The sequence below is a fragment of the Podarcis bocagei genome, assembly GCF_964188305.1.
Source record: "Podarcis bocagei genome assembly, chromosome: 3".
Classification (NCBI taxonomy): Eukaryota; Metazoa; Chordata; class Lepidosauria; order Squamata; family Lacertidae; genus Podarcis; species Podarcis bocagei.
The window spans coordinates 60,437,524-60,445,173 of record NC_138127.1 but is presented as its reverse complement, the minus strand read 5'-3'; the positions used below and the strand labels follow the sequence as shown (position 1 = coordinate 60,445,173).

General features: G+C 44.3%; 1 long non-coding RNA gene across 1 annotated transcript in view; it reads left to right on the top strand.

The window, feature by feature from the left end:
* The first annotated feature begins 211 nt into the window (after nucleotides 1-211).
* Nucleotides 212-7,650, top strand: part of LOC308583912 — a 15,136-nt gene continuing 7,697 nt past the window's right edge. The window contains exon 1 of the long non-coding RNA XR_014006486.1: nucleotides 212-440. This is a non-coding gene — a long non-coding RNA (uncharacterized lncRNA). The remainder of the gene's footprint in view (nucleotides 441-7,650) is intronic.

The following is a 7,650-nucleotide window of genomic DNA, read 5'->3' as shown; positions in this document are numbered from 1 at the left end:
AAGATCCATCCTGTCATCTTCACAAAGCCCATCTGGCTTTTGGAAGGAGGCAGGAGGGTTCTAGCATCCTGTCAGAGTCCTGGTACCTCCTTCACAAAGCTTGGGAGGCACAATGTCCATGTGCGTGACATCAGGATGTCACAATGTCACATGCATGACATCACCCTACCCCCCTCGCAATCTGGCGCCTCTGGCCCTAACTGTCCCCCTATGAAAAATTTCACTGCACACCACTGCTGACACTTCTCTATCCAATAAAAAGAAGTTATCCTGTCTTTCTAAAACTGAAGTGTGGCAATCCAAAGAAGCTGAATGTGGGTGGGGGAAGCCAGGACAGGCAAAAATAATTCATTCATACAGAACTATGGCATTCACTGCCACAAGGTGTGAGGATGGTCACCAACTTGGATTGTGAATACGTTACCAGCTGTAAAACACAGGTAGGCCGTTCTTTTTCTCAATTCCACTAAACCTTTTTTTTTTTTTTTTGAGGGAAATGCAGTATTTCACACAGGATAGATGTGGATTGTGGCTAACACTGGATGTAGAGTAAATGAGGTGTGTACTCAGCTTTGGAAGGCTTGGAAAGTAGGTTAGACAAGTTCATGGAGTCCTGGTACCTCCTTCACAAAGCTTGGGAAGCTTCTGACCAGCTTAAGGAGGCACGGTATCCATGTGTGTGACATCAGGACGTCACAATGTCACATGCATGACATCACCCCACCCTACCCCCCTCGCAAGTGGTGCGGATGTCAGTGTGTACCAGCCACCCTGACTGTACTAGTTCCTGGAGATCCACAGTGAGAGGGTTATTGTGGCCATGCCTTGCTCACAGGCTTCCCACGGGCATCTATTAGGCCACTGTAGGAAGCAAGGGACGCGGGTGGCGCTGTGGTTTAAACCACAGAGCCTAGGACTTGCCGATCAGAAGGTCGGCGGTTCAAATCCCCGCGACGGGGTGAGCTCCTTTGCTCAGTCCCTGCTCCTGCCAACCTAGCAGTTCGAAAGCACGTCAAAGCGCAAGTAGATAAATACAGTGGTACCTCACAGGACGAATGCCTCGCAAGACGAAAAACGCGCAAGATGAAAGAGTTTCCGTTTTTTGAGTCGTTCTGCAAGACGAATTTCCCTATGGGCTTGCTTCGCAAGACGAAACGTCTTGCGAGTTCTTGCGAGTTTGTTTCCTTTTTCTTAAAGCCGCTAAGCCGTTAATAGCCGCTAAGCCGCTAAGCCGCTAATAGCCGTGCTTCGCAAGACGAAAAAACCGCAAGACGAAGAGACTCGCAGAATGGATTAATTTCGTCTTGCGAGGCACCACTGTAGGTACCACTCCGGCAGGGAGGTAAACGGCGTTTATGTGCGCTGCTCTGGTTCGCCAGAAGCGGCTTAGTCATGCTGGTCACATGACCCGGAAGCTGTACGCCGGCTCCCTCGGCCAATAAAGTGAGATGAGCGCCGCAACCCCAGAGTCGTCCGTGACTGGACCTAATGGCCAGGGGTCCCTTTACCTTTACCTAGGAAGCAAGACTCTGGATCAGGTTGGGCTTTGTTCAACTCCAGCAGTGCGGTTCTCATGTTCTCAAGTAATTTAAAGCAATAAGGAGAATAATATCATGGTCAAAATGGGAAGTAAAGTCCTCCTTCTAGTGCTGGTTAATAACATTAGGTGAAATATCTTCCTGCGTTAAATGCTGGTATATAAATCTCAGTCTTGTCAGGAGAAAAAGGACCAGCTGTTCCTTGACTCCTTCAAAAGCATCAAGAAGTCCCCTGCCTATAGTGGGAAAGGTAATCAATAAATCAGCCCATGCAAGGCCAAGATGCTTTTTCAAGTGTGCTTTTGTGTGCGAGAAAAATGGGATTAACTTTCTTCACCAAGTCAAAGCAATACCTTTGTCTAAACGTAAGCATAATTTGGAGAGTAGACCCATGGGGAAATAACTCAGATCAGATGCAAACCCCACCTAGTTGTGTTATTAAATGATTTGTCCTTGCTTAGAAAATGACTTTTTAATAAGAAGAAGGTAGAGCACTAACGTGCAGATAAATTCTCTGCAATGATTAAAAGGATGTTGAGAAGGGGCAGCAGGTGAACAGATGATAATGCTGCGAGTTATGGTACTGTACACATAGTGGCGCACCGTCTTAGGCAGTTTATCCAGTAGGCTATTGTGTACACAGCAAGCCAAAAAGAGAAACATTAACTAAATTGCAAGATTTGGATCATTTGTCTTATCGGCAGATGGGGGAATAGGTTATCTTTTGAGCGGGGCACACCTGCTCTCCTTTGTCAAACTGTAATCATGCCATTACAGGGTTCATTGTGGTTTCTTGTTTAAACGTTCTGTGGAGCGTGCGCACACACACGGCATCATGTCAGCACAGGGCAGGGCACACACTTAGTGGTGGTGAGGAAGAAGAGGAATCTCTCTATTTAAGTTTAAGATGGGGTAAGGAAGAAGTAAACATGGTTCATTGTTTGTTTATAGGTTAGTCTTAGGGGTTCCTAAAGTGTGGTCCATCAGTTTCACTCAGTTGGTCCGTGGTGAAAAGTTTTGCTATTTTGAAAAACACTTCAGCATCTAGCCTGATAAACAGGCAGAAAAATTGTTAAGTGTTCCACTGAGATCCTCAGTAATTTTAAAGTTATAGGGTGGGCAGGACTTTGGGAACCACTGGGCTGGTTTTCAGTCCTAACCACATCTTCCTAGGAGTAGGCCCCATTGAACTCAATAGGACTTACAACTGAGTAGACATGGTTAGGCTAGCTCTGTTTGCTATATTTTCATGGGACGAGAAAGCAGGAAGTGAAATGGAATAGCCAAGAGGGGATTTGAAGGAGTGAAGATCTCAGTGAGGTTGGGTTCGCATGGCCATATTCCCCTGTGAGGTTTTTTTTTAATTGAATATACATTCTAATTTATTTAATGATATACTGAACTCTGATGATGCCTCTGTCTTGATTGATAGAGAGGGGTGTGTGTGCATTTAGATAGTATCCTGCTATATGAATGCAAAAATTCACATATATTTCTCTGTCCACTGGCATGTGGTCCCCATAAGGCTGCCTAGCTGGGAACCTGGCCCTTAGGTGGAAAAAGGTTACCTGGCAGCAGCTGTCCAGGATTTTAGGAGAAATCCTTTCACAGCCCTACATGGGGATGCTGGGGATTGAACTGGGAACCTCAGGTACCCTATGGAGTTACAGTCATTCCCTCACGTGTGAATAGGCCTCAGTCCACCACATGGAAAATATTGCCCCAGAAAAAATTTCAGTCTGCCTTCTGGTATTAGCACAATGACTGATGGTTTCGCCGGAGGCCTAGCTCAGGAAGTTATTTCAGAGATGAATACATTTTTATCAATGGTTTTATTTTCTTTTTACAGTTATAACCTACCTCCTCCCATTTGCCTGAGGCAGCTTGCAATCAATAAAACAATAAAGTGCACAATAAAAGCCAAACAGTGTCATTAGAGAGTAAGAATTCCAACAATATCTACAGCCTTTCCTCTCCCCCCACTTTTTTTTTCTTTTGCTGTTCTAACAGCCGCCTTGAGCGTATTAAAATGGCAATCTTGCATTTGTTCTGTATTGCAGTTTGACTATGGGTGCGGTTCCATTTGCTGTAACGCATCTGATGTGCAATTTTCTCCTGGAAAGGTGGTACATGAATAAATAGGTGACTGGATGGATTGATCTCATTCCCTTTAGAGAAGAGAAGCTTAGAAATGAAGGTCTAATGGTCCAGGCTTTGTTTTTAAAAAAATCTTATAAAATAGCAAAGTTCAGAGTTTCAATTCTCCATCCTCCTAGCTAGGGTTTTCCTGATCAAGGGGCCAGTGATTAGTCTGAATTCAAATCAGGACTATATAAGCACCTTACTCAATCCTAAATCTAGGGAGCCAAGGCAGGGGCTGAGCCACATCTGCACATTGTAATCATTACTTATTCCCCCCACACAAGCCATTATTCATCCCATGAAATATACCCCATCCGTATTTTTTTTTACAACATACGACTCAAGAGGCCAGAGACATGCCATCAATTTTATGGCTATCACTTCTGTAATTGTCCCTCAGCTGGCTCCTCAGAGATGTTTATCGTCAGATTGATATATATTTAAGACAAATAAATGGTTGAGTCTTCAGTGTTGGTTCACACATTTGCCACATCACAATAACATACATAATAAACCCAACATGGAGGCAGAGACTGACAATCCCAAGGGCGTTTATTGTTCCCCCTCATTTGCTTGCCACCCTCTGAAGAACACATTTTCATTTAAAACATGAGGGTGGCATCTTTTAATACACCCCACACCATGACTAGCCGAAAGCAGTGTTGTTCCAGGTGATGGTAATAATAATAATATAATAATTTATTATCTATACCCCGCCCATCTGGCTGGGTTTCCCCAGCCACTCTGGGCGGCTTCCAACAAAATATTAAACTACAATACAGCATCAGACATTAAAAAACTTCCCTAAACAGGGCAGCCTTCAGTTGCCTTTTAAAAGTAAAATAGTTGTTTATTGCCTTGACATCTGCTGGGAGGGCGTTCCACAGGGCAGGCGCCACTACTGAGAAGGCCCTCTGCCTGGTGGTGGGAAGACAGAAGCACGGGTAAAGCAAAACTGAAGCCTAAAAATTAATGGTGTAAACTGTTCAAAAAGCTTTCATTGGGGTTGTTTGTTTTTTTGGCTCACGTCTCTGAGCGGCTCCGAGTCCCACGCTATCCCTGCATGACTTTCATTCATTCTCACAGCCTGCTTAGTCTTCATTTCATTTTACTTTTTAATAGTTTTCAAACATAAGATTCAAGTGCAGTAAAATATTTCATCGCCGCCGTGAATTGGTCTATCAATCTGTTATTGCTTTTGGTTTCATCTGATCTTCTGTACAGCAGATTGAGCAGATCTGCCACCCAAGCTCAAGGGTGGGAGGGCAATGACCTTTTTCTGCTAGGACAAGAGGGAGAAATAGGCATGCTTTCTGCAAACCATGGGTGGTGCGAGCCAGGGCAGTCCATCACAAATACTGCTGCTAAAAACAAAAACAAAACAACAAATACTGCTGCTTGAAGCTAGACACATCACTGTGCAACCACCACATTAGCTTGCTCTTAGGATCCAGCCGTGCTGTAAATATTAAATAACACAATTCTGTGCTGATGAACAGCCAGCACAAAACCAGGGATTTCCTTTGGACTAACTGCACTGAATATACAGCCAGAGTGTTTCCTAAAAATAGTATCCACTTGCAAAAATAGGGACCAATTTTTTGCTGCTTTATCTGTTGTGTTTGGGGTTTGGGAATGGAATGGGAAGCGAAAAAGAGAGACTTCGCTAGAATTTTTGAGAAGCTTTGCTGCTTATGTTACTGTGTCTCACCTGGAAGTGCGGCTGGTGGGAAGCTGTGGACTGGGGCAGATTTTGTTTTCTAAGTCCGGCACTCTTCCACCTGTTACTTTCTGTTCTCCTCAGTTCACTATGTCATAGCAGCAACGCCCTTCAGACTCCCTAGGCCATGGGTAGGCAAACTAAGGCCTGGGGGCCAGATCCCGCCCAATCGCCTTCTAAATTGAAGGACCTACGTTGGCTCCCAGTACGTTTCCGGGCACAATTCCAAGTGTTGGTGCTGACCTTTAAAGTCCTAAACGGCCTTGGTCCAGTATATCTGAAGGAACGTCTCTACCCCCATCGTTCTGCTTGGACACTAAGGTCTAGCACCGAGGGCCTTCTGGCAGTTCCCTCACTGCAAGAAGCCAAGTTACAGGGAACCAGGCAGAGGGCCTTCTCAGTAGTGGCACCCGCCCTGTAGAACGCCCTCCCACCAGATGTCAAAGAGAACAACAACTACCAGAGTTTTAGAAGACATCTGAAGGCAGCCCTGTTTAGGGAAGCTTTTAATGTTTGACGCACTATTGTATTTTAATATTTTGTTGGAAGCCGCCCAGAGTGGCTGGGGAAGCCCAGCCAGATGGGTGGGGTATAAATTATTATTATTATTATTATTATTATTATTATTATTATTATTATTATTATTATTATTATTAATAATCTGGCCCATGGACGGTCTGGGAATCAGCATGTTTTTACAGTTTTTACATGAGTAGAATGTGTCCTTTTATTTAAAATGCATCTCTGGGTTATCTGTGGGGCATAGGAATTTGTTCATCCCCCCCCCCCAAAAAAATATAGTCTGGCCCCCCACAAGGTTTGAGGGACAGTGGACCGGCCCCCTGCTGAAAAAGTTTGCTGACCCCTGCCCTAGGCTCAGCACCCTAGTGCATCAGAACCAGTCGTGCTGCCCTAAATTTGCTTTTGCTGTGGAGGGAGCCTTGGACCTATGTGAGTATTGCAGTGCTTTTTCAAAAACAAGCAATGAGAAGAGAAAACGCTTGGCCACTTCATAATGTCAAGTGGCAACACCGTGAATATTTCAGACACGTTTCTCCCTTGCACACCACATTTTTCCAGGAGGGTTTTGCCCTCAAACACCTGAGTGGTTGAAAAATGTTTTGAATTCTTAGCGCAGCTTTGGCAAAAAGGGCTCGTGTGTGGGCTTCCGTCACCTTCACATTTGTTATTTACCACCATACTTTTCCTCAGGAAAACGGTTCCTGAATGAAGGAGAGCAACCAATATCAAAACAGTGAGTTTATTTGCTTATTACCTTGGGCACTAGAATGTTGCTTTTCCACCTGAAAGGGGAGGACAAACCCCTAGAGAACGCAGGACATCAGCTGAGGAGGAAGATTCAGAATAATTTTTTTATACCTGTGAAGGCTTCAAGAGCCTTAAAAAAACAAAAGCGTGGGGCTGCAAAAAACCCTGGTGGGATTGCTGAAAGGAGGCATGTAATACTTGCCACAGAGATGAAGCAGGAGAGAAGGTTTGTGTTGGAGCCAGGTGGAAGAACAACATGGCTGTGTATTTGCATAGGCTGATATTCAACTGAGTTTTACTCAGAGGAAACCCACTGAAATTAATGGACACAACTAAGTTGGGTCAATTAAGTTCAATAGGTCTGTGCTGAGCAAAACATAGTTGAATACCAACCATATGAGTCTGACCACGAGGGGGACAGGAGCTAGACATGTATAACTGGGTTTGTTTGCCAGGAGCTTATATGATGTGACAAAGCATTATCCCACACTTCCCCTCCATGTCACTTTCCTTAACGGAAAAAGGTCTGGTATTTGGGTGAAAGTCAATTTGTTGCACAAGGCCTCCCAGTCTACTGTAATTGCGCAACCTGAATTTGATTGAATTCCACCCAAACACAGCTTCCATCTTGGAAGCACCCCCAGTTAGCTCTGTATATTTGGGAATAGGCATGGGGGAATCTAGTATTTTAAGACAGTGGGGGGAGGGGAGGGAGAAAAACTGCTTCATAAAGTCTGAGAAATGCTTGATTAGCACTTTGTTAGAAAAGGAGATCATCTCGATTAAGTGAATATTAGCAAATCATCTAAGTCAGGTTGACACATTTTATTTATTTCTATTTCAGCTTTCCTCTAAATTGCCCATGGTGGTGAACATAGTTCTTCTCCATTTTCCCCCCCTCCCCATTTTATTCACCAAACGACCTTGTAAGGTAGTTTAAGTTGAGAGAATATTGTAGAACATAAATTTCTGGCAGGGGAA